This window comes from Ischnura elegans, chromosome 2 (assembly GCF_921293095.1).
Source record: "Ischnura elegans chromosome 2, ioIscEleg1.1, whole genome shotgun sequence".
NCBI classification, from domain to species: Eukaryota; Metazoa; Arthropoda; class Insecta; order Odonata; family Coenagrionidae; genus Ischnura; species Ischnura elegans.
In genome coordinates, this window is record NC_060247.1 from 113,652,312 (window position 1) to 113,679,930 (window position 27,619).

General features: G+C 39.0%; 1 long non-coding RNA gene across 1 annotated transcript; it reads left to right on the plus strand.

The window, feature by feature from the left end:
- The first annotated feature begins 697 nt into the window (after positions 1 to 697).
- LOC124154435 lies at positions 698 to 26,631 on the plus strand. The gene is made up of 3 exons (XR_006863918.1): positions 698 to 854; positions 12,969 to 13,188; positions 19,911 to 26,631. It is a non-coding gene; the product is annotated as an uncharacterized LOC124154435 (long non-coding RNA).
- Positions 26,632 to 27,619: the final 988 nt, after the last annotated feature.

Below are 27,619 nucleotides of genomic sequence, written 5' to 3' on the forward strand. Positions count from 1 at the left end.
ATTATCATTACTTACACGGCAGCTTAAAATATGCGGCGTCTTATGTTTTGACCCTCGTTGCCAGGGTGTGAAGGAGAGGGTGACCACTCTGCACTACATAGTTTTTGGCAAACGGTTGTAATTTTTCTCGCACCAAGTGACGAGAGCTTCGTTTTAAGAAATTAACATTTGGCTTGAACGTTACACATGAAGTATTTGTTGCTTTAAAGTATCTAAAACTCTATTAAATCAATAATTCCAAATTCTTAAGTGTTGACCATTTAATTTAATTATCTTGACTTTAATTCACGCGGTAGAAGTGAAATATTCAACCCCTTATGATTAGTCTCTCGTTTCTAGGATGTGAGGAAGATGGTGAGCACTCTGCACCACATTGCTTTTGGCCAACAGTTGTAATGTTTTGGCCTCAAGTGAAGCGAGCTTCATTGTACTAATTGAAATTTGGTTTTGGCGATACACATGGAATATTCGATTTCTTTAAAGTGTCTAAAAACAATGTTCTGTCAACAATTGGGGATTCTCAAGTGTTGAGCATTAATTTCAATCATTGTTAGTTCACACGCCAGTCATGAAAAATGCAGTCTAATGTTTTGCCTCTCGTTCTTAGGATGCGAGGGTGAGGGTGAGGAGGAAGGTGGTGCGGGGCAGGTGGAGGGGGGCGGCGCGGGGGCGGAGCCGAGGGGCAGCGGGGGCAGTTGGCGGACGGAGCACAAGGCGGCGAGGACCCTCGGGATCATCGTGGGGGCCTTCCTCGCTTGCTGGCTGCCCTTCTTCCTCTGGTACGTCGCCTCGTCGCTGTGCGGCGCTGCCTGCACCACGCCCGACATCCTGGTCGCCGTTCTCTTCTGGATCGGGTGAGTGGAGCCATTTACAAAAAAAGTCCTATTCAGCGATGCCCGCGAGAAATTGATTAGGAGTTCAATTTTAGGGGAACATCCACACTATACCCTATGAGTCATCTCTGGGGGATTTGGCGCGGGCTAAGTTAACAGCAGCACGTAGAGTTGTACATTCAGGTGAAAAATTGGTGGCCCCTTGATGCGCAGAATTTCAGTAATTGGAAGGGAGAGTGGATGTGGAGGAAGGATATTTTGGAAGGAAAGTGAAGAGCTTCGCACTGAGTCAAGCATACACCTCGCATGAAGCCAAGTCCCGAGAAAAATTGCGATTTTAACCAACAATTCCGTGTGACAGTCATCATCACTGGTCAACAATCAAAGATTGATTTGACGCAGCTCTCCACTCCATTCGACTATCAGCTAATATTTTCACACCTAAGCATTTCATCTCCTTCACATCCTTCTTTAACTGTTCCATATATTTTATTCGAGGTCTTCTTCCTTTTCCGTTCTTGCCATCCACTTGTTCCTTGACGATTGTCTTCATCAGATCATCGTGTCTCAAGATGTCACCTGAAAGGTTGTTCCGCCCTCTTGTCTTGTTGTCAATGTTTTCATGAGGGCTTCTCTTCTGCTCTTCTTAGGACTTCCGCATTACTTGTTCTACCCATTTGATCCTCATAATTATTCTGTAGCACCACATTTCGAAGACCTCTACCCTTGCTTTCTCCGCTGCTGTCACTGTCCGTGCCTCAATTAGAGAGCACACTCCAAAAGTACTTCTACCTACTTCTATGTTTAAATTTGTCGATGTAAGTAGAACCTTCTTTTGGTGGAATATTCTCTCCGCCAGGACTATTCTGTTGATGATTTTTTTTTCATATTTCTCCCATCGCTAGTCATCATTCTTCTCAAAAGAAATCAGGAGGGGATTTTTTTTACGTTCAGCACTGGCTTATGACATGGCTGTAATTAATGACTAAAAAAATAGATCAAAATATGACGTTTAAGGAGGAATAGAAATTCTAATCAAATAGATCTTCTGTTACGCATAAAGAAGAAACACCTTTTGGGTCGCAAGTAATTTTAAAGTGATACTGGATGAGTGTGCAGCAAGTCAACATCGGCCTTGACGTATAGATTGTGAACTGGCTGATTGAAACTTGTAGAAAAGGAAAGCAGGAAGGATTCCGAAAGGCAAGATGGTGGAAACTCAAAGATTTGGGCGTGACAGACGTCTTTAAGGAAACTGTATGTGGTATAACAACACCATGGACACTGGTAAATTTGATCGTCTTGTGCGAAGAAAACAGCAAAATAATAAGAGGCTGCGGATGATGTTTTAAAAAAAAGTCTGATAAAAACTCACCGGAAAATAAAGAAGAGTGGTGGTGGAATGAGGAAATACAGAAAATAGTCAAGAATAAGACGAAAACAAAAATAAATGGGATAAAAAGGAAAGGCAGGAGGACATGGAGGCATATAAACAAGGAAAGAGGGACACAAAGAGGGCTGCGGCGGAGGCCAATGTGAGAGCTGTGGATGAGCTCGGCGAGGGATTAGAAACACCAGAAGGACTCACGCGATTGTGTAGCATAGGCGGAGCAAGGTACAAAGCCTATAAAGATTTCTCCCACATTCATCAGATTAAGAATACAGCTACAGGAGAAGATGGCATCAAGAAAAGGCGAAGAGAGTACTTTAGTATTTTCATGCATTGATGAATGAATGGTATCAATGGGCAGATAAAGGGGGTGGAGTGCCAAGTTAAAATGTAACATCAGGTAAAAGTAGGGAAGAAGTTGCGGGGGAGCTTCGGAAAATGAAGAAAGGAAAAGCTGTAGGTCCCGACGGAATCGCATTTGAATCACGGAATGCCCCCTGGGGAAGAGAGAGTTGACATTGTGTGGGAGCTTTTAGGCGAAGTATCCCTGCAAAGCCCTGAGTCCTGGAGAGAAAGTCTTTTGGACTTTCTGCCTTCACCCAAAAAATAGGGTGACGCCCAGGAATGCGAGAACTTCAGGTGAATTAAACTTATGTCACACTCAATGAAAGTTTGAGAGAACATAACTGAAAATAGATTGCGGAAAGAAGCAGCTATAGAAAACGAACTGTTTTGTTTTATGCCTGGGAAGAGGACTCCGGATGCTATATCTGATTTACGTCAGCTGTTGGAAAAGCACAGAGAGAAGAAAACAGAACTACACCCAGTGGCGGACTATGGAGGGAAGATAAGAGGGGGGAATAAGGGGTCTGTAGCCCCCCTCATTGGATTGAAACACACACTAGATACAGTCGAAGTGTTTGGAGGTTTGGAGGTTTGTCACTTTTGTAAAAAAGTCACCATCATTAGTCAACAATCCTAGGATTGGTTTGACGCAGCTCTCCATTTCTCTCTCCTGAGAAAGTCAAGAAAGCCCACTAGAATAAAATGGATGAGGGAGAAATGATAATATTGATATAGGTTATTGGAAAAACAAGAAGAAAGGGACTGGTTGAGACCTCATTGATAATGTAAGAAGAAAGGATGCAAAGGTTCGGACAAATTTTAAGAAGGTGTAAGGAGTAAGTGGAGAACATAAGTCGAACTTTACTGATAGAAGGGAAGAGAACGAGAGGAAAACAAAGAGAAGATGGAGTGACTGTATCGAGAATGATTTGAGGGAGAAGGTTTGACTCATGGTCCTTATATACTGGTTGCTAATCTCCCGACATATTTCGGCTCGGGAGTGTTGCCTGAGATTCCGCTTTTACCCCTCAAACGCCTCAAACACAACTCTTGACACAGTCGCGCTGCCACTAGGGGAAATATGTAGTATGAAATAATGAGCATGTCATCAGAATAATCAACGAGTTAGGATAAACCCTAATGGAGAGTAAATTCGTTATTACTTCGGCTTCACTATGCCTTGTTTACCCACCGAAATTATAAATTTAGCGATTTATAGCCCATAGCGCATTTCCACGGTTAAAACATTCAGTTTATCTAATCGTTCCTCTAATAAATCGTCCACAACATATCTCGTCCCGATATGCTTTCGAACCGCCGCCGATACCGCGGCTAGTTCCACATTTCCCCTAGTGGTAGCGCCGCGGTTCCCCGGGTTGTGAAGCGTCCGTCGAGGCAACACTCCCGAGCCGGATATTAGCAACCAGTATATAAGGACCATGGTTTGACTGGAAAGGATGTCCATGATCGAGAGACTTGTAGGCGACTACTATCACCGCAAAAAAGGGACAGCTCTGTACTTCAAGCATATTTACGAAATGCTGCCGAAGGGTGATGAAATGATAGGGTCATGTCGTGTATCGTTCTACTCATTGTTTATTCTACTGCAACAATAAATCATTAATGATTGTTTAAACGCCAAAGTTTAGCTTCTACGGTCGAATTATTGAAGAAGAAAACGCGAAACACTATAAAAACGGCGAAACAGTCGTCTTCTTCATCTCGTCACGGGCAAAATATTTGATCGGTGCATTTCAATGTGTTTTTTTTAGAGAGAACGACATCTCTGCATTACAAAGAGCTTTATAAAATTAAATTTATTTATTTATTTATTTCCATTACCCGATAAACAGCACAATTACGGCATTTACAATGGGGAATTAGCAATTAACAATGAAGGACACTCACACACCCATGCCCTGGATAAGGGAAACTTACCCAGGCGGGACTCGTACCCGCGACCTTCGGTTTGGTTACGTTTACACAATGATGAATGATTCATTGTTGTAGTCGAATGAACAATGAGTAGAAAGACATATGACACGGCCCTATAGAGGTTCAGCAGAATTTCATACAAATGATAAAAGTTCAGCGTTCCACCTTGTTGGCGCGGATAGTAGTTAAGAATTGCGACTCCTAACGGGAATAGCAGACATATCTGTGGCAGAGATATGAAGAAAATAGCATTCGTCAAGCGTTTTGCGGGAAGATTTTTGGATGAAAAAGTATGTGGGAGGTGCTTTTTCTTATTCGTCGGGCCACATCTTAATTGTGCAGCGAGCATATGGGATCCGGCGCAGAAAGACTTAATTCGAGAGCATGATGAAATACCAAGGAAAGCTGTAAGAATCGTCAAAACTGATATGGACGAATAGAAAGCGTTAGGCCGATGTTAAAATGAGTAGGCTGAGCAGTGGCGCAGCGAGGGGGGGTTTTGGGGGATGAAACCCCCCCCCCCCTTAGAGCTCAGAGAAATTTTTAAGTTTAATCCATTTTACTCAATTGGATTGATATTACTAATCGAATAGTGTAAGGATTAATAAAATATCCCTCGGAGAACCGTAAAACTCACCATTTTGAACCATTTATCTTAAAATTCCGCTATTTATTAATCTCGCACCCACCGCTTATCCTGGTGGGTATTCCATACCCCCACACACCCCCGAATTAGTTGCACCTAAAGCCCCCCAGCCTTAATTCCTAGCTGCGCCCCTGAGACTGAGAACCACTGGAGAATCAAAGGCTACGATCTGGACTTAGATTGCAATAGCAATTAAGAATTGATGCATCCTATTAGGATCCTACTACATATATTTCCAGGAGCGAGACAGGATAAAATCACATACGCTTACTGTTAAATATTATTGTGTCAAATTTCAGTCGATGCAACGAAACGAGGTAACAATGTACTGCGAGAGTTGAAGCTGAAATTGCAATTGAAATGATTGTGGCGACATTACATTGTTTCGATCCGTTATACTTCCATCACATGGTTATTAAAAAATATAAATAAATACGTAACAATATGTAAGCATTCGTGAAGGGACAGACCTTTCTCCTATAGCTGCCTTTATTGCTTTCACTCGAAATATCGGGAGACATCAACATCAGTAAACGGAAAAAGAAATGTTGCATTCAATTATTTCATTCAGTTTTCCAATACGGTTTGTTTTCTCATGATAACTGTATTTTTAGATCCAAAATCATCCATGTTCGTTCCATTTCAATATTAAAAATAACCTAATAGCATTATAAAAAAACCTGCATTTATCCTGAATTCTATCCCAAGAATCGTGAATAAAATCACTAAGCCGAGTGCTTGGTTCCAAAACAGCAATCTCACGTAACACATCAGCGTCTAAATTTAGCCGCAGATTAGGATTCGAGGGAAAAACATTGGAAAGTCGTCGTCGGCACGCTCGCAGTGAGAGCAAAGCGGTCACGCGAACTGGAATACCTGAGCTCAGTGGCGTGCACGAATGCGAGGCAATCCCTTGGGGCGATGGAAAACTCACCTGAGGGGTTCGCCACCACTTCATAGAAAAATCACTTGTTTAACGTAAATACCATCGCAACAACAACAATGAAAGAAGCTCGGATTATCAGCACTCCACCTCCCTCGACCTACTCCCGTGATTACCTTAGCTCTTGCTGAATTATAAGAAATGTTTTTTTTATGAGAAGTAGTGTTTTGTTGCATTGGTTGAAATTTGACATCGTAATTTTAAACACGGTAGGCATATGTGATCTGATTAATATATTTACCAAAGATCGCACGAAATTAAGGAAATTGTTTTCAACAAACATAAGCTACCATCTAAGATATCTACATCTACATACTATTCCGCAAGCTGCCTCAATAGGCCTTTGGCAGGGGGTGTTGGGACACCAGTAATTTACAAATAAAATGGAAATGCGCCTACGAAGTTCCGCATTTATTAAAGACCTACATTTTTCGGGGGAAAACGAATACCTATACCATTCCGTTCATCAAAATATTTCAGTTAATTTATCGTTTCTGTCGGATCTGGATATACAGTAGGGTTCTAACATGATGTATCTATTTTTAATTGCTCAAACAATCTAAGCCTAGAACATAGCCTCCGATTTATTCACTGGGGGCGTGGCAGCCTAGTTGTTAGAGTAGAGCTTGGCTGATGATAAAAGGGTCGCTCGTTCAAACCCTTGTTTAAGGTTTTGAACACCCCGCTCCAAAATCCTCGAAGTGCAAGGTAACCTAGATAAAGGGACTGAATGTCAGGATTCGCACGCCTGTGTATAAGTTTTGGGAGAGCTCTACCCTCACCTAACTAAAACAGCCTGCTGTTTGAATCACTGACAATAAATGAGTGATTTAATCAAGAACTCGTGATGACGATTCAGGAGTTCATCATCATCACTGAACAATCCTAATATAGGTTTGAAAGGTGACGGAGCAAATAAAATGTTGAAATAGCCATCTCGCTGTGTTTTTTATATTATTGTGATGGCTATTTTGATTTCCCACAAGATAACTAAAGACTAACTATTTGGCGTGCTGCAGTAACGTTTAAGCCGTACCCGTGAACCTAGTTAAGCCCAAACAGCCATTTAGCAAAACAATAATTTCTGTGCGCATCTGCTCGTGTTGTGTGGGTAGTGTGTTGTTTGTGAGAGAAAAAACTTTGATTGAAACTTAAATTGAGAACTTTGGCGATTTTACATTGGGAATAGAAAGGTTATTTTTTCACAAATTTTATTATATTCCATCTTTTGTTCTTTTTTGCCTTTTGAAATCATTTATTACTTTTTTCTCATAGCAAGTAGTAATTTTTAGCATTTTGGTTATTATTAGTGCATTCTTTTTTAATATAAATTTGGGAATGATTAAAAATTTCAGTTTTATTTATTTTATTTTTATTTACTAATTTCAATTAGATATTTTAATATAAAATTTTGACTTCTTCCAACAAGCATTTCACTAATTCAACTGCAACGCGAAATATATACACATTCGCGAATCATAGGAGATATCATTAGTCATAATGAAGTCTCTGACGGAGAGGAATAAACGTAGACGATTCTTAGAATTCGCGGAGGGAAAGCAAAGAAAAATATTTCAGTTTTGCATACGTAAATCATTGAGTTTGAAAAAATGAAGAGCTTCTTTCGTTATCCGATCCCTCGCCTACTTCTCGAGCTATTCGAGACGAAAAAATCGACGGCCTTAACACATTTTTAAATTAATTGAATTGTTTTTTGCAGAAATCCCTAAACCAACAATTTGTAAATTTTAGTGAAATCAAGAAAAACTTTACCTACTCCTGTATTTAAGGGGTTTAGGCATCAAATGAATGAATTGATACTCAGTCTAAGCTTTTAGAATAGTCGCAGTTGTGTAGTTTCTCTCACCGGACAATATTTAAAATGGTAGATTCGTAAAGTAATAAAAAGTAAAAATCGAAACTAGAATGCCGCTTAACTTTGCCGGCCTCGGTGGCGTTGGGGTAAAGTCCTCGCCTGCCAAACCGTAGGTCGTGGGTTCGAATCCCGCCTGGGTAGGTGATTCCTATCCAGGGCATGGATGTTTGTGTTGTACTTTGTTAATATTGGAAACCCTCGTGGTAAAAGGCCGTTATGTGCTGTTTAAGGGGGATGTGATAAATAAATAAAAAAATAAATAAACAATGTTCTAACTGTTTCTGTAATAATGATTCAATTGATAATGTTACTAGCTCATACTAATTCTCGGTCTTGCAAACGAATCTCGCGTGGTTCTAATTTGTTTTTAAACTCTTGTGAGCGACTCCTTTTGTTGTGAAAGGTTCTTCCCGATCGAAACAGAAGCCTAATGATTCACTAACTCGTTAAAAAAGAGGGTTGCAGTTTTCCCGTTTTCTATTTGAAACTGATCAGGGAGAAGCAAAACTGGAAACACAACGTAACTCATAATTTTTTCCTTTCAGCTACCAGATGCTTGAAATGTTTTTCGAATTTGGGTCTTGGTAACCAGCCTCATTAAAAAAACTTCAATAAACTCTAACTTTTGGAATAAGTTTTTTTGGGCAAGTGCTGGGTAAGCTGGTAAAGACACACGATATAATCATCCGATGAGACCATCCTAAAAGAGATTCAATATGCATTACCTTTTAACGATTCAAAGCCACCGACATAGATGCCTGTCCATTGTGAGTACCGTGGGACCCATGTGCGATTTCTGAGGAACGAAAAAGTAGCCTAGGAAACCCGAAAAATTGAGTATGAAAAGGAAGCATTCAATATTTTTTTAGAATTAGCCATTTTGTTCACATATATATATTGTCCTTTATGGAATGTTGATCAAGAAATACTTTCTTAACTAACCAACATGAAAGTAATAATAAAACCAATATTTTGGTTAATTTATTCGTTTTTACGTATCACGACTTACTTCATGATTTAATAAGAAGCAATTGACAGTTGGGTAGTGATTCAACGTAATAACATGAATAAGTAATTCCATGAAAGTATAATAGAAATACAGAGTGATGATTAAGGTGAATGAATTCACCGAAACGTTGGGATTGCTCTGTAGCAAACAAATATTTTCTGACCAACACTCCACAAAGGCACAACATAGTTAAAAAACATAATACCCAAAACTCAAGTTCAAAAATGAGAAAAAGCCATAACAACTAAGTTATGGGTAGTTGATTCAACTTTTTTCACACTTATTAGGATATTCTTAATAGGATATTAGTAGGACAAAAATTTATGAAGAAACTAAATTTATATGGTGAGGGCGCTCATAAGCTCACTTGGAACCTGTATGAAAAAATTTCAAATCATGCATAAAGGCGCGAATTTGAGAATAATTTTCTTTCGAAATACACTGACGACTTCACACGTGTAAAAAAACACGGTTCTCCGGCTTAAACGAGCAAGCATTTTTAAAAATATCACTCATTATTAAAATGACAACCATATTTGTAAAACCATTACTTCACAGTTAGGGGTTCATATATCGTTTTCAAGTATCGAAAGCTCAGAAAAATCACCGAAAGAGCCGATGCAATAAATGCGACCAGAAGAATGACTGCAGAATTTCCAAATAATTACCGTATTTTAAATTAATCGGGTCGTAATATTATCTATCGTGTGCCTGATGACGGATGCTGCTCACATTGAACACTTGTGCCGATCTATGTAAAACTGTTTGAGATGCTTTTTAATTTAATGCATGATTTATAGCTGTAACTTTGGTGTAATATTAGAAAGTGCTAAAACCACGCTACTCGTTTTGAAACGCCCTGTGGCAATATGTGGCCATTCACCAATCGGAGACACTTTTACTCCGTTGCTAGGCTTGGGCCTAGAGCCAAGCCTAAGAGTGCGGGAGGAGCTACATTATATTGCGGCATTTTAGTGTTGTGAGTAGCACAAGCCAACACGTTTTATAAGTACTTTGTATCGATAATAATGTGAAAAATAATATCGATTGGATGCTTGTACATAAACAATTTAGGGGGTGAGAAGCCAAGGGATACTAGAGATTTTTTTTCTAAACAGAGTTAGGCACAGAAATTGATAGAAGGATTTTTTTCATACCACCTCGTCCGGTATTCTCTTAAAATTTCCCCAAGTAAGAATGACGCTTCAGTAGCTCAACTAGCTGCAGTACTCGGCCGGAAACAGAGGGATCTGGGTTAGAATAACGGTCAAGGCGAATGATTTTTTGCGCAAGAAGAATAATACAGAAACTTGGTGGCAAAGGGATGGAAGTAAGTCTCTCGTTTTTTGCAGACATCGAGTGGAAAATGAAATGCACTCCTAAATATCTATTTGATCTCGTTTGCTTTTTTACACAATATATGCAACAAACTGAGATTAGAAAAAAATCACTGGTACCCCTTGACATCTCACCCCCAGAATTGCCTCATAAAATCACATTTTCTGTCACACTGCGAAATTTGAACCCAATCTGTTAGCGACACTAGCGTACCTTCCCTTGTAAGACGTGTCCTTGGCTCCTTTAACGGTGACAGCGACCGATACGCGTGGGGGGTTCAATAATTTCCCCTTTTAGCGAATCAGGAATTCGATCTCCAATGGATTTCCATTCGCCACACGAAACCGTTAGCATTCCGCGGACTCGTTTTTTTTATATCGTCCTTCTACCTCTATCGGCTTCTTCTTCCTATATAAGGGGGTGGAATTTCCTCCTCACCCCATTGACATACACGAGAAGCTCTTTGCTCACTCACACATATACACGCTACTCGTCTCAAACTACACTCTTTCCATTCCATCCGCTAATTTTTCTCCTATAACTGCCGCCGCTGCTATTTTTGCCCGATTCCACTCACTACCAAGTCCTTTGGTGGAATTCCTTTCGCACCCAGCCATCAAGACCTCTTCTCGCCACAAATACGTGCGATACAAAAGCAAAACCCGATGGGGTAATGATGTGGTGTTTGAAATAAAAAAAGCGGCTTCCAATTTATTTTTACTGAGAACCCTATCATTTTTTATTGTTATTATGATTGTTTTATTTTATTGTTAACTATTCCATCGGTTAGAGTAGGCTTCCATTGATCATTGTAGAATTACTTCGGCCGTCTCCACTCTCACCTTGGAATTCCTTCCTCAAATCACAGTTAGGCCTACTCCCTTTCATTCCATGTAAAATTCCTTTTCTCTTCCCTCCTCTCCTACGTTTACCCAACATTCATTCTACCCTCAAACGCTGTTTCCAACACTCCCTTCCCATGCGAAAGATCCACAGAGAAAAAATCATTCGCCTTGACCGGGATTCGAACCCGGATCCCCCGATTTCCGGTCGAGTGCTTTAGCCAGTTAAGCTGCCGAGGCGTCATTCTTCCCTGTGGATATTTTCGTTCGCACAATTGTGCATTGCGGGTGACTCCCGTAAAAGTTATCACCGCGGCTAGTCCCGGTATACTTTAAACTAAACAACTCCCTTCCCACTCAGTACCCTCTGTCTCCTCCGTATCCCATCTAGAAAGTGCCTCTGCTCACCCACCATGTCTAGCACTTCGTCGTTCCTCATCTTATCCGTCCGATACAGCGTCTCCATTCTTCCATTCAACCGCATTTGGAACTCTTCTTATGCTTCTTTTCTCATCTCGTCCTCCTTCCTAGGTGTCCATCTTTCTCAACCGTGAATGGGTTCTCTCCAAATAAGACTCTTCGCTAGCTTTTTATCTGGATTACTACATAATCATCCTATCATCAAAACCTTTCTATTCATGAACGTCCTCTTTGCTAACGCAATTCTATTCCCGATGTCTTTATTGCTGTGATCGGTTTCCTCTAATATGCTGTCCAAACAATTGAACCGATTCATCTGCTAAAGTGTGTGAAAACCTAATTATAGCTTTCTATCTAATCTTTATCTTCTGCCGTTAACTCATATCAATTCAAAATGAAAATAATTTCATGTTATGTTACCGTGATTTCGTCTTGAGAGACCATATGCATACCCACATACTTATAATCATGCACTACTCTATTGGAAAATTACTCGCTTTAACAAAAGACATAAATATGCAACAAAAAAATGATAAAATAGAAAGAAAATTCAATAAAAGTTTGAGACTGGTATATTTCAAATGTTTTAATTCAATCAGGGCCATCCCCGACTTCCGAAGTCGGCTAGGTTTAGTCTTACTAGTTTTAGAGTGCTTTGCCCGCGCTCACTAGAAGCCTGTCTTTCTCATTATCCTTCACTAACACTGGAAAGGTTACACTGGTCCCTTTAGTCTTATCTCGTCATTATTTCCCTGCGTGGGCACTTTGCGCACAATTCTCGGCGCTGAAGAAGTGGCATATATACTCACCGGCAGCTGGCCCCATACCGGCTATATAAGCCGGACCAATTTTGAAAAAAAATGAAAAAAATAAATAAAACGATAGGAACTATTAAAACAAAAGAATGTTATCGCTTCTGCAATGAGGAAAAAATGCATAAAAATAATCAATAATTTATTAAAAAATAATGATAACAGCAATAATAAAAATAATAATGTGTGGACTTATTCTAAGTCAAGATATTGTACATAAAATTTTTTGGTCTACTCATCTTATGTTTAGAATGTAAGTTTCTGCTATCACAAACAAAACACTACACTCACAACATATACATGTGCGCAAAAAATTCATTTTTATGTCCGCTGGCTGGTTGGGGTAAACATTTGTTTACCGGTACAGCTTAAACGCCCCTACGGCGCGTCACCTAATGTGAAGTATGAGGAGGATGAACGGACGAGTATTCACGAAAATACCTTGGGGTTTCAAAAGGGAATTTTTTCAAGAATTTTTCGTCTGTAAAGGCAATTTTTTCCTAAAAATTGAGGAATATTAAACCGTGCACTATCGTAAGTATGACTGGCCACGCTTTTTCATATCCGTTTCTACTCCAGGTACACCAACTCGGCGCTGAACCCGCTCATCTACGCCTACTTCAACCGGGACTTTCGGGAAGCGTTCCAGGACACCCTGCACACCGTGTTCCTCACGTGCTGGTGTCGACAGTCGGACGAGGATTGGACTGGCGCCGGCGCCAGGACCGGAGCGACAGGCGCCACCTCCTCCTGGAAGACTCCGTCGACGGCGCAGTATGTCTGAGGGCGACCTCCCGAGGTGAGATAGACAAATCTATATGTATACTACGTAACCCACTTCAGACTACTCTCTCACACAGATGTTTGGGGTGAACGAGACGAGATACGAGAAAAAGTCATAGAATCGACCTCACTGAATCATCTTATCCTTATCTCACGTTCGTAAAAGTTATCGAAATACCAAATTTTCTATTTATGATAGTATTGCCAGCTGCATCTGCTTCTCTTCTTTTTGGGAGCATTTGCAGTGAACGAGGCGTGAGAGGACAAAAAGCAATGGGACCAATCCCTCTAAAATCGTCTGAAACCCTAGGAAAATTTGATGAAACGCTAAATTTTCTATTTTATATCTATGACAGTATTGCCAACTGCATCTATTTCTATTTTTGTGGGGATATGGGGTGAGCAAGACGGACGACAAAAAGACATGGAATCGGCACTCTCTAAAATTGTATGAAACCCTTGGAAAATTTTTTCGTGGTTGAAACGCTGAATTTTTTACTTTCTACCAATGACATGATTGCCAACTGCAACTATTCCTATTTTCGAGGGGTATTTAGGGTGAACAAGACGACAACAGAAATTCATAGAATTTACCCCCTCTAAAAGTGTATGAAACACTTAGAAAATTTTAGTTGTTCACACACTGACGTTTTTATTTTCTACCTATGACAGTGTTGTCAACTGCACCTATGCCTCTACGTTTTGTGGGAATTTTGATGCCAAAACATTGATTTTTCTAAATTTTAATTTTTCGAATATAGACCACGTAATATGTCGAGAGACAAATTTTCAGACCGACCAGAGCACTTTTAATGCTGGCCAAATTTTACAATTCCACTATTTCGTGAGTTATTATCTCAAGAACAGAGAGAGTCATAGAGTGCAACAAAACTTGTAAGAACTTGTAGAGTGACCAGAAAAGGTCGCATGCCTTTTACGGGGAGGTTTGGGTTCCCCCCCCCCCCCCCCGACCGATCGAAAGCGGGTACGTATAATATGCACCTGCAAAACCAGGCAGCCGTTGTGCCATCCTGGTGTTTAACTCTATAATTCTGTATCAATGAGAAAACATTCGTAAAAAAATTCAGAACACAAGTCGTAAACATAAAATACGGATATAATTTCGAATGACGGACATTAAACATAATTCTTAAGGACGGAAAGCACTCAACACAATACGAATGGAAATTGATATACTATTAAAGCTCAATGATCATTTACAAAACACTGGAGTTCATTTCAAATATCTTTGCAACCGAGAGGCAAGCCCAAGTATTTCGGGAGGTGAGGGCGTAGGGCCCATGACTTCCTGAAAACCATACAAAACGCGATGGGCGAAGCTTGAACTCCGGGAAATTCAGCCGCTTTCAGGCCAACGTGATGTACGGTTCATGTGGGAATTAACTGTGTTTCCAAAGAGGGTTTATGAGACAGATTCGTTTCCATGCGCTGGCTAAGTCCCACCTCCTGTCGTGACGTCGCTCGAAACATTCCGAGCTTGTACGACTGGACCAGTCGCAAAGACATTTGAAAAGGATTATAGTGGCTTTTGCTATCACTAGTTCCTACGGAAAAATTAATAAAGATATATGAAACAAAGTTTATAATTAGGTTATAAAACAGAAAAAAAATCGTCAAAAACACATGCTCACTTTTCCCATAATTCCTCTCGTGACAGAAGGAAGAATCATGCTGCATAAATGTTGTAAACGCCACGTTATTTACAATGGGCAGATGAAGCATATTTTAACGAACCTAAGATAGCTTCTTAAAACTTGACGATCAAGTCGTTAACCGCATTCATGATGGCTAATTTTAAATGCTATTCCCTAGTATTCCCTTGATAATAAACGAGTTTTCTCCCCCCGTGCATTCAAATTGGAAGATATCAACTATCTCAGAAAGGAGAGATTGACATGAAATTGAGAAGCCATCAGATTACTAGCAAAATCGTGCTGATACTTAAAAAATCGATTGAAAATCGATGTTTCGTTACTGTAAGCATATCTTCAAGCATCTATGGCTCGATGATTGCTTTCCTTGATCAGCGCGATGATGACGATAGCAGCGACATGGTGAGGGAGATTATAAAAAAGGTGAGGTCAGGCACAGCTATCAACCTCTTCAGACGCATGAGCTGTTTTCTTTTTGTTGAAAGAAATATTTTAACAAATACTTTACGGTAAGGTACACGTCGTGGGATTTTATGACAGTATTTTTATGCAATACCATAATACAAATAAAGTATTGCCATCAAGAATACTTTTTTATTATTCATTATTCTCAATAGATATAATCTTTATAAACATAATTAATAATTTTTACCGAACGTTTTCCATTAAAAAGAAGAAAATAACGGCCTACGGCTCCTTCAATTATTGAAAATTTCATAAATGTTTGTTGACAAGTTTTATGCGAATATTACTGATATTAAAACGGAAAACGTGTCCATATTACATTCACTTTCGGTAAGAGACAAGTATTATACATATAAATTGGCCGGACAATATTTTATTATCTTTTTGGAACTCATCTCCATATTTCATTTTTATTTCTGAATATTATGCAAGTTACTATTCCGATCATGGTGAAAGTGTAAAAACATTGCATTGTCATCCAGTTCTGAGCTTACCTGAAAATGTCAGCGCTCTAGATAATCAGGAAATTGTTGAGATTTGAGTCGCAAGATTTTTCCCGGAAGAGGAAAAACACAAAGAAGAAAGCGAGTATAATACTCGTATAATGTGGTAAAAATGCGTCGTAAGAGGCAGTGTAAATTAAGATTCAATGGGACGAAATATGGCCTTCTGTATTCGTTGTCTCATTGAGGTCAGGAGTGGATAGGGGTGGGTTCAGGGAGGGATTATGGGGGAAAAGGGATAAAGATTTTAAGGGGTAGCAGTGAATGATGAACTCTTCGTCGTTAATCCATTTTCGTGTTGACGTTAAAATATGAATATTTATACTAAAACTAAATAATGATGAACACGATTTTCTTCGGTGAAAAAAACTTAAAATCACATTACAAAGGCGAGGTGAAAAATAAAATAAATCATTGGCCTGCAGATCGCGGATTTTTATGGAGTGGCTTTACTAAAAATATTTATAATACATTTTTCTACAACCTTTTTAAAGTAATGCTGTTACATTTCTAGATAGTCTCGCCAGGACTTGCTAAGGACTTAATATCAGGTGACACCATTTAAATATATATATTTAAATGGTGTCACCTGGTAAATTTAAGCAAATTTAACTTGCTTAAATTTACCATTTAAATGGTAAATTTAAGCAAGATTTTCCATTTTTTCATATACAGAACCCCATTTCAACGTCAAATAATTATGATAATGACAATAATAAGGATAAATAATAATGATTATGATTATTATTACTACTAAAAAACGTCTTCATTTGGTTCGTATTTTAGATTTAGACTAGAAGTCCCTTCTTACATTGATGTCATAAACTAATAGAAAATACTTAAAGGAACTTGAAAAGTTAACTGAAATAATATGTGAAAATTTTTAAATAAATTCACGGGTAAAAACGATCAGAAGCATGAAAGAACATGGCAGTGTAAGAATTCAAAATATACTAAATACAACGATATACTGATAGCACAAAATAGTAATACGATGTGATAAAAGATGTGGAAAAAATAACGATTTTCTCTGACATATCCTTCTTGGAAAAAAAACCCACGGTAGGGAAACATTCATGCAAGAAGGGGATGTGGAAAAAACAACAAAGAAAGAGCTGTGTGGATACATGCAAAATGCAACAAATAAACCCAGTGGCTCGGTTTGTATTTTATGCTTCCAACCCATGGAGTCAGTAAAAGCCGGCTATACTACTAGGGGAGTATGTGACACATAGGGGATGGGGATGAAGCCGTATTTACGAGGGTACTTGCAGGGGAAAGAGAGATACAAGGCCAAGGTTGCATTACGAGGGCGCAATCGATGCACCACTTGTCACTGGCGCCGTGCCACTGTTGTCAGCGGCAATCAATCGGCGAGAGGCGCCACTCTAAGCGCCGGCGCTTGACTCGCTATCTATCTCGTAAGAGTGAGCAGCAATGCCTTCGACAAACTGCGTGGGGGGCGCTGTAATTACTGTCGGCGGCGTGATACATATGTTTCCTCCGTCTCGCTCAAAATGTATCATGGACGACTCTATTCAATGAAGAGCAAAATAAAAGTTAACTAAAAAAACACTATTCAAAAAATTATGTTATACGTTGCTTAAAATAAACTTAAACCGATGAATGTTGGAAAATTTTATAAACTTAAAAAAATCCTACTAATAATTGAAAATAGCTTAAAATTAACTGATAATTGTGAATATTAGTAAACATTTAATATTTGTTCTTAGTTTTCCCCTTGTTGTTTTGCATTTAAATGTATTATCAATCATTTCGATTTCTTGTGTATATTGTCCTTTTTGCTGAGCTAAGTTTGTCTTTGTGATTGTGATAAAAATGTGGTCATCATCATTATCATCGTCATAAGCTATCCATCTGACGATTGGTTTGACGTGTTTGTGGTTCAACGTCGAGGTTGGCTCGACAGGGCTAGCTAAGCTAGCTCCAGGTCCATCGTCGAGTTGAGCTCGATATCACAAGGCGCTGTGAGTATGCAAGGTTAATGCTTCAAGAGATATCAGGCATTGAAAATGTACAAGAATTGCCACGAGAAAAATTTCTTAATTAAAGAACCTGGATAGCGTAGTGTCCGCGCATTGGCCCGGAAAGCCAAAGGTCCGTGGTTCGATTCTCGGTCCAGGGGAATTTTTTCTCATGGCAATTCTTGTATATTTCATCGCCGTTCACGCGGTAGGGTTAGAAATATTACACATTGAAAATGTTCAAAGATAAAACCCTTTGATTGAGAATGCATAACATTACAACCAGTGGAGTTTTACTTTGAGCAATGAAATAAGAATATTTGAAGGTCAACAATTAATCCTGTCGATTATTTTTTTCCCTAGAAATTAATTTGGACCAGATTTATTGAATTGAATGAAAATTGGACCGCAAAGGGTTGAAAATGTGTCCTGTGTTAATCGTTCGGTGACGTCCTTCATCTTTCTTCCCGTCCACTTGTCCGTCGACGACTACTTTTAATCCGATCATCGTGACTCTTGGGATGTTGCCGATTAAGTTGTCCCGTCTGCCTATAAGAGGATATTCGAAAGACTTCTCCTTTCTTAGTACTTAGTACTCCCTCATTGCTTAGTCGGCCGATCCTTTTAATCTTCATTATTGTTCGGCAACACCACATTTCAAACGTTTCAACTCTTGACTTCTCTGCTGCTGCCAATACCCATGCCCCGATCCAGTAAAGGAAAAATGCTCATGGGCGTATCCAGGATTTTCTGGGGGGTACAAGGTTCTGACACGCCATATTTGAGATTAAAAAACAAGATACAACAATTACTGCAGTATACATTGTCTTTATTTTGGTATGAAAGTTGTTAATATTAAATTAAATGATTGTGGCTCCGTAATACACAAATTAAACGATCGTAACGATAGCCGTATTAAAAATCTTGTCAACTTTTAAGCGTCTGGGGGGACACATGACCCCTTCCCCCCCTAAATACGCCTATGAACATGTTCCATGTATTGTATCGGATGAATTGTTTTCTTACTTCAATGTGCATGTATTTCTTTGTATGTGCATGTATTTCTTTTCATAGTTGGAATGAACAAGAACGATAATGGGGGTCTGTGTGTACGACCAAGATTGAGTCTGCAAAATTCAATGAACGTAATACCTGATTGGCTGGTGATGGATTATTTGAAGATCACTGTCCAAAATAAGAAACAAGTTGGGGCATACGAATCAGCCGAATGAATAATAGGATATAAGTGATTAATTAGGATATCGATGGCTAAGTTTTAACAACACGTATCTCAAAAATTGCAACTTTTCAGGAGAGCAGAAAAACGATTAATTTTTTTACTTGTACACTGAAATTAAAAATTCATAAAACTGAAAAAGAAGTATTCATTTGCAAACAAAGAGTTGTTTTTTTTCTTGTATTTTATTTTTTAAATGTTATTACACTTTTTTTAAGATACCTGTCTCAAACCGTCCGAATTTGAGATACGTGTTTGTAGAACTTAGCCATCGATATCCATGACAATGATTGAACAACCATAATTCCAAAGATACTTGCCAGCATATTGCATGAATGAATGTATTAATTTAAAATTTTCAAATGCATTCAAATTAAAATATTTTTCAATAAAATCTCAGTACCTGACAGGGTACAGTACCTGATATGGGCCAGTCAAGTGAAGCGCATTGCTGTTCGTCCACGAACGGACAGCTTTCAGCTCGTCGACTTGTTTCTCTTCCTGATGCCTGCTTTGATCGTTCATTTCGTGTGTTTGGAAAAGCGAGATCTAAAGAATTCTTTGTTAGCGTATTATTATGTTCTTAGATGAGAGTTTTAACTTATCTTTCTTTTGCCAACGTAAGCAGCATCACATTCATAAAATTGAAGTATTTCAAAAGATAAAAATAAGTAGTAAAGATTAGAGGTGGATAAAAGTGGAATGCAAGCGATTACCTGATGATTATACCTCTTTTTTGTCATTTTGACCGAGTTGCACGGAAAAACATAAATAATTTGTTAAAGATATTGTAAAAATCATCAAGTTTCATCCTTTCAAAATAGTTTTGCCACGAAGAGGCAAGTAATAATCCTCTGAATTATTTTTATTTATAGGGGGGAGGAATGAGTTCTTTGCGGCGGTGGCGCCCGTGGAGTTCTCCGCAAGCAGAGCGCACGCCATCTGACGACCTAGAGCACGGCCGCCGCCTCCTCAACATCAACGAGCCCATCTGATCGCAAAGGCAGAGACCTCAGCTAAGGCCGTCGCAGAAGCACGTGCCGCTACGCCCCGTGAAAAGTGAGGACCGCCCACAGGGAATACATCAATCGGCCATCTTCGCCATTGATTTCGTGGCCAACAATGTGGTGCCGTGCGACAATGAGTCCGAGCTCTTCGTGCCTATTGTTGCGTGGTGCGTCGGCCAACCTCGTCGATTGTCGCGCAGCCCCGCGGCGGCGACTGCAAGTGGTGACGCAGAAGGCGGGAAAAATCTCTGTAAGGGATGGGAGAGAGTAACTGACAGATTAAAGGCTGATGGGAGGGCGACATAAGCAAGCCAAGTGAAGTGCATTGTTGTTGTTCGTCTACGAACGGGCAGTTATCAGCTGGTCGACTTGTTTCCCTCCCTGACGTCTGCTTCGCGCGCTCATTTGGTTGAGGTGTCGGCTTCCGTCCACTTAGCAATGATGTACATATTTCTTGATTCAATTGTTTTGGACGTGCTTCTGTTTATTCCTGAAATGGTCGCCAACGGCTCATGCGCGAAGTACGTCCGAATGCAAATTGGTTGAAGCGGGTAATCAAATGCGGGGAGCAACAAACAAAATGGCGGATAATTATATTGGAAAGTGTTCACCCCCTCAGCTCACCGAAGCGCAAGTGCACATTCCGCCATTATTTGGACCTCTCGCGAGAGCGGTGTAACGTGTCTTCCAATGCAGAAAGGGCGGAAAATTTTTGAAAATAATGTTGGTCGTCGATGAATGCCCAGGGATTATCAAATTTTGTTCCAGGTGCTTGGTGGTGGAATTATCGAATATTGTCGTGAGAATGCATTGAAATTATTTCCACGTATCAGCTTAATGTGACGCGTATATTTGTTACAACACCTTACATTTTGCCGTAGCAATGAAGAGTGAACAGTCATTTCTGACTTTCGCTTGATTTTGTTGCGGTGAATGTTGTTACAATACAATAATTAATATTGAGCTGAAAAATATCTATGGAAATTTAGCATTGCCTTCTATCGACAAACCTATTTCTTCGGTGAGCATATGTTCACCAGCCCTTCGACCTTCTATCATTTATGGACGCAGCAGTTTGCTTTCCAAACGAATAATTTATTCTACAACACCACATCAACTACGCTGAAATGATTCTGAATGGTATGTGGGCCTTAAGTATGGATAATTCAGCGTAACATACACATTTCAAGCCGAGAGGTTTAATAAAGATTGCCTGTCTTCCAGGAGAATTGAGAATTTACTGCTACAAAGTTTCAAGAAAAACCATCCTTTAATAAATTAAATGATAGAACTGAACAATAATTCGGCTGCAAAGTTTTAGGCAAAAAATTGCATTTCCTCTAAAATCTCTTTGCGATTTTTTAGTCCAAGAAAATTAATAAAAACTGCCCGCGCCATACAATTTAACAGAAATAATTGACTGCCATAAGTTTTGATGCAATACAGTAATATGAATTCCAACGTTTCAATTCGCGCGAAAATATTATTTAGCAATGGAACTTCTGTAACACTATCCTAGGAGAATGATTGTACTATTCACCGATTATAAAATACCAATATAAGTAAAACACTTAGCGTAGGGAACTCAATCGTACTAAGATGTTTAGAAATTAGAGTGGAGGTATGATGGGTAATTTAGTAAAAGTGTATTTATACCTCCAAAAGGTTTATGAATTTTCAGTTTTCTCATGCGAAAATGGATACAGATGAGAATAAAATCTTTTAAATGAAGAAAAAACGGAAAAGGGACTCTTTCCTTCACGCGTGGTTTAAAATCTAACGGCGATTTCATTGGCGCCAATGATCAAGTTAACTTGTTGACGGAAGACCTCATATGACAGTTGAGATCCATCTCCAACGTATGGGATAACTAGAGATCGCAAAGATAACGAGTTCGATGTCTCGGTACTTGGAAATTTGATGCTCTTTTTTTAACTTGACGATGACCGCCAGATGTCTCCGCCATTGCAGATAGTTCGTAAACTGTCATACGATACCGTTGTCTTTCGTCATCAAGTGACTTTGAAATAAAGTTAACTTGGTTATTGGCGATTCGAAATACGGTAAAAATCAACTTCGATTAATTACCCCATCACTGCGAGGTTAAATTCTCAAATTAAGGATGGGAATATCCTCCGTTCGAAAAATAAGGTTTCCCGTACGTCACCGTTTTTCAATCTGTCGCCTACTCAGTTTTCGACCTATTCGTGGCGGCAAATTAACGACCTTAACCTTACTACAAGTAAGTTGGTGACGTAAGGATCTAATGCCGAAGGCGTCACCGCTTCCTACCACTCATCAGCCTTGCGCATGGGCCGCTTGTGGTACGTTGTTGTTCACACTCTTGTGAACGATTTACTCCCTCAATAAGTGGTTTTCACTGAACGATTTAATAAAATGGAATCATACTAATGGCATCACAAAATAACCAATAATGGAAGTATTCAATTGTTTTTTGTTTAAAATTATTAGAGAGATTTCCTTTTAGTTGTAACTAATGTTTCCGTTCGTCTATCCAATTCCATTAACTAATAGAAATTATAGGTCTGAGTAAATGACCTTATGATGTGTTATAATTGGAGACAACTTGAATATGCATGCATATATGAAAATATATGTTGGACCAACAAGAAAATCTATTTACACTTTCAAAAGATGTTTTATTTCATGATCATGGTTTCGTCAAACGGTCAACGTTATTAGGTGAGTCATTTAGAGAACAACATATTCCTTAAATCAACTAAGGAGGGGGGGTTTAGGGGAAGTGGTGAAGGACCCTTTAACTGCCTTAACTCCCCAACTACATCCCTCTTTGGTTTTCATATTTAAGGGAGTATATTATGTAAATAGCTAAGCTGATGATGTCAAATGTTCGATGAAACCACGGTGGTGAAATAAATTATCCTGCAGAAGTGTACGAAGTTTTTCATACCGGTTCAATATGAATTATCGATTGCACAAAGTTGCGCCAGATACAATGTTGCATGAAAATATACTCGGCTTTAAGTGAAACTTGGTGATGTCAAAGAAAGAAATCTTGCATTGACTAAGGAATGTGTATTCTCGTAAAGTAAACGTGCCCCAACACCTGGGATCACGCTATTTGCGGGTTAGTATGGAGAAGTGCAAGAATCAAGCTTCAAGTTGAAACAATTAAGAGAGTAATTAAAACGAACAAAATTTGTATTAATCCACCAATTTATTTTCGTGGTACTTACGACTAGTTTCGACGCAGCGGCGTCATCCTCAGGTACCGCCGAGGACCTGGAAGGTACCGGTACAGGATGACGCCGCTGCGTCGAAACTAGTCGTACAACGAAAATAATTTGGTGGATTAATACAAAGTTTGTTCGTTTTAATTATTGAAATGAACTTCCACAAAGTAGAGTCTGTGACTATAGGGATTAATTGAGAGAGTGACTAAAATGGTGATTGAATAAGCTACATCATATTCTAAAGCGATTAATTCGCTCGGGAGAATAAGGAGGCCGACATAGCCAGGGGGCAATAGATCGCTCGGGTTGCCTGATATGAAAGTGGTGGCACGTGGGTGTGGACCTCTTTTGCTCTTTAACGATCGCCTCGTGTTCCACGAAAAGGGCAAGTTAGGCCGTTATAAGTTATTGGACGGAACGAGGAAACTTTGGGAGTCGGTGCGAGGGAAGGGAAGGAGGTGTTCTTGATGATAAAAGAAAAAAAATCTCACCCAAAAATACTTGACGAGATAGGCGGAAGATAGGAAGCTCCTGTGAAATTCGTGTAATCGATACCTGAACTGAACCACTGAACTCTTAACAATGGTATTTTCTGATACCCCCCCTCCCAAAGTGGAGCCGAGAAATTGCGCATCTAGCCATCTCGAGAAGGATCTCTGGAATTGCGTCTCATTTTAATGCATGGGCCAAACATGAACAGAACCTAAAAATTGATTTAAAAAAGAAATTATAAAAATAATTGAAAAAATACATTCATTCACTGCAAAAAGTATATGTAGGAAATATTTAATTGTCATAAAAAATGCAATGATTCAAGTTGTAATTGTTAATTTTCTGCTGACACAAACAACACACTACTCACACAGCACAGACAATTGCGCCCAATAATGATTGAATTTTTAATTGGCTGGTTGTCGAACACTGTTTACCGGGACAGCTTTTAACGTGTATGCGGCGCGTCAAATAATGTGATTCCGCAGCGCAAAACTTTTTTTTCGGAACCCATAAATTTCGGATGAGGTTGCGACTTAGAAGATAAATTACTTGTTCACCATACATCAGTTATTCAGCTCAAGGGGAACCATGCTTTCAATTGAATTTTAAGCAATTACAATTCATGAAAGTCAGCCAGCATCTTTGGGACACCCATACATGCTCATTCTATCATACGATTTCCATTGTATTCAGTTCAGTTTACTGACATAATCACAGTAACGGAACGCTGCTCGCAATACATTTCGTCAGGGAGCAGTTTTAGACCGTATGAGCAATCCAAATATGGGCGACAGCCATATATTTTTAATATCTTAAAATTCAGCAGAGGGAATAGAGCATTTTGAGGTGACACATCTATAGTATGTGACACAAGTAATTTATCTTACAATTTGCGATCTCATCTTCACTGTACGAGCCGAGAAAAGTTCAAATTTACTTGATTTCCCATGTACCAATTCTAAAGGAGCGCAATACTCGATGTACTTTTTAAAATGACCAAATGCGCAATTTCTTGGTTTCTCTTGGGAAGGTAGATGTAAGCATTCTGTTGTTTACTGTTCAGCGAACATAGAATTCTATCGTTTAATTTAGTTTTTAAGTTTGATTTAATCCAACAATTTAATTTTCTTCTTATTTCTTAAATTTTTAATCGATAGGATTGTATTGGAGATGAGTTTGGATGTAAATAATTACTGTAGCAATCAATTCGTATTCGAAGGATATGCATGGACTATATTAAAAAGAATTGCGATTCATGAATAATGCAGTCGATAAATTGTTGTAGAAAATACCGCTGTGGAAAAATTACATATGCCGAAGAAAAATATGAAAAAATGAACATATTTCACCAGAAATAATAAATACCGTTTGACTGCATAAATAAGTCCATACAGTCCCCCTAATTAGAATTAACCTGCAAACAACACCTCACTTCGTACAGTTTCTCAGCAATTACAGATATAATGAACATTTATTCCATAAAAGAGTATGTTCGATGCAGGCCATCCTGAGAAGTTAATGCTAATCCTTGTGATGGCTTCCGGCGTAAAAGGCTGATGCGATCATGTTTCCCGGGCTATCATTGCGCTGCTTACTGACTTAAGTCAACAGTTTCGGCGGCAATATCGCAAAACCCGCATCGCACACGGGCGCATTCCGCATCAAACTCGCTTTTAACAAGATGGCGGGCTTGCTGGTGTAACTATCGTCACCAGGCAACAATGGACAACACGGTGAAAGCCCAGAAAACATGATTACTCCATCAATTGTTGCTCATCCGTTACATATTGATTCCTCCACTGAACAAACGCTCAACAATCGCCCACCGAATCAAATCCGCTCATCTAATAGCCCTGGTAATACTAGATGAGCGGATTTTATTCGGTGGGCGATTGTTGAGCGTTTGTGCAGTGGAGGTATCGATATGGAAATGTATTCATTACAACACCAACAGTATAACCACACATTAAAGACAGACCCACAATAATGTAATCTATGTAAAAAATATGTAAATGATGAAATGCCAAAAAGGAGGCAGTAGGTAGACTAGGTTTGTAGACTTAGCAGCACTACCGCCGAAGAATACTATAAAGTGTTTCGAGTCCGCCCTTTTGCGAACCGTTTCTTGCTCCTCCTCTACTCTCTGTGATATTGAATCATTTGTCCAAGGCCGCCAAAAAAGGAATTCTTTCTTTCCAAAGTACGTGTCTTAAAGTGAATAAGCGTAGATCAGGGGATGATGAGATGTGTCTTTTATCCCTTTACGTGCATATTGCGTGTGCAAGCCAGGCATTAAAACCAGCATTTAACGTCGTCACGTATTATACAGTGTTTTTCAGGCTGGGGCGTGTATGAATATTTCAGGAGGAGGAATGCAATTCTTTTACGTCCCATGAACATGTGGTTGGAACTGCTTTGTTACTGAGCTGCGGCAGCGCGTCTACTTGGATCTGAAGTTGTCGCGGGAACGCCAAAAAGCAATAAAATTTAATAGTAGTTAGATGATATTTTGCTTTTGTTCGCGTCAAAAACCATGTCTTGTTTCTTTCTCTCCCTACTTTTGTTGGTTATTGATATTGAATTTCAGGCTTCCCATAGAAATTGAAAAATCTGGTGGAATATTACGAAGGAAAACATATTGTTGTAAAATATTTTATTTGAAAAGAAACAAAAGCATTGATAAATTAAAAAAATTAGAATTGAGTGCTTACATTTAGATCTCTTTTTTCATATTTTCAATACTTCCTAAACAAAATACTTTCCATTTCAACCCCCATTGTTTCATAAAAATGTTATTTAAAGAGATAACATTAAATCACTTTGTCCATGCGCGAATATCACAGTTGTCGGTTAAATACTTAGAGATTTCCTGGTATAATTTTTGGAATTATAATAATTTGTCATTCATAAGGTAACAAAAAAATATATTTTAGAAAATGTTAACACGTTAAATGTTAAATGCGATGGTGGTTGGCGATGGTGAAGCTCCTTCATGATGCACAAAGGTTAAGAAAAGACTTAGCTGTTTCACAAAATAAATAAATTTTGTGAAACAGCTTAGTCTTTTCTTAACCTTTGTGCAACGTTAAATGTTAACAAGCCTTTGGCAATTCACACCTTTTATAATTTTTAATCATCACAACAACGATTAGGTGAGCTCGGGGAAAAACTATACTAGCGTGCTAGCTGCGGCTTGCAAACTGATGAAAACCGCCCTACAAGCAATAAGGAAGCCACGCCTGACAATTAGCTTTCCCATTAAAAAATGCTTCAAATCACATTCCACACCTCCTCTTGAGATATTTGTGTTATTCTCCGTGGAAAAACCAGTGTATATGCATAATAAAATCGTGTGTGCTACTTCAGTTCCTTAGGATGTTTCAGCGAGCATAATAATATTGAAAGCAATACTAAAAAAATATCTGTGTGTGTTTGTGCGTGTGGTCTGTGCCTATGTATGCTCAGCGTGTGTCTACGGGTGTCCTGACGGAAGAATCAGAGAAAAAAGAAACAAAACGTGCTGGTTTCATGTATAACGAATTGTTCTTCTCTGTAACTATGCACGGGTGAAGTATGCGAGTGATTTAAGTTTTAGAGACCAGATGGGCCACCAATAATGGCCGCTGTCCTTTCAAAGTGAGAGTAAATAATAGAAATTTCATGATGTACCAAATGGCAATGTCTCATTTATTTCCAAACCTTTTAGCATTAATGTCTCAAACGTTTTCCGTTGTCATCTTCAAATTTTCAAGGAATATATCGATTGCTAAGTTCTAACAACACATATCTTAAAAATAGCAACTTTTCGGGAGAGTAAAAAAAGACTTATTTTTTTATCGTATATAATTTGAATTGAAATTAAAAACC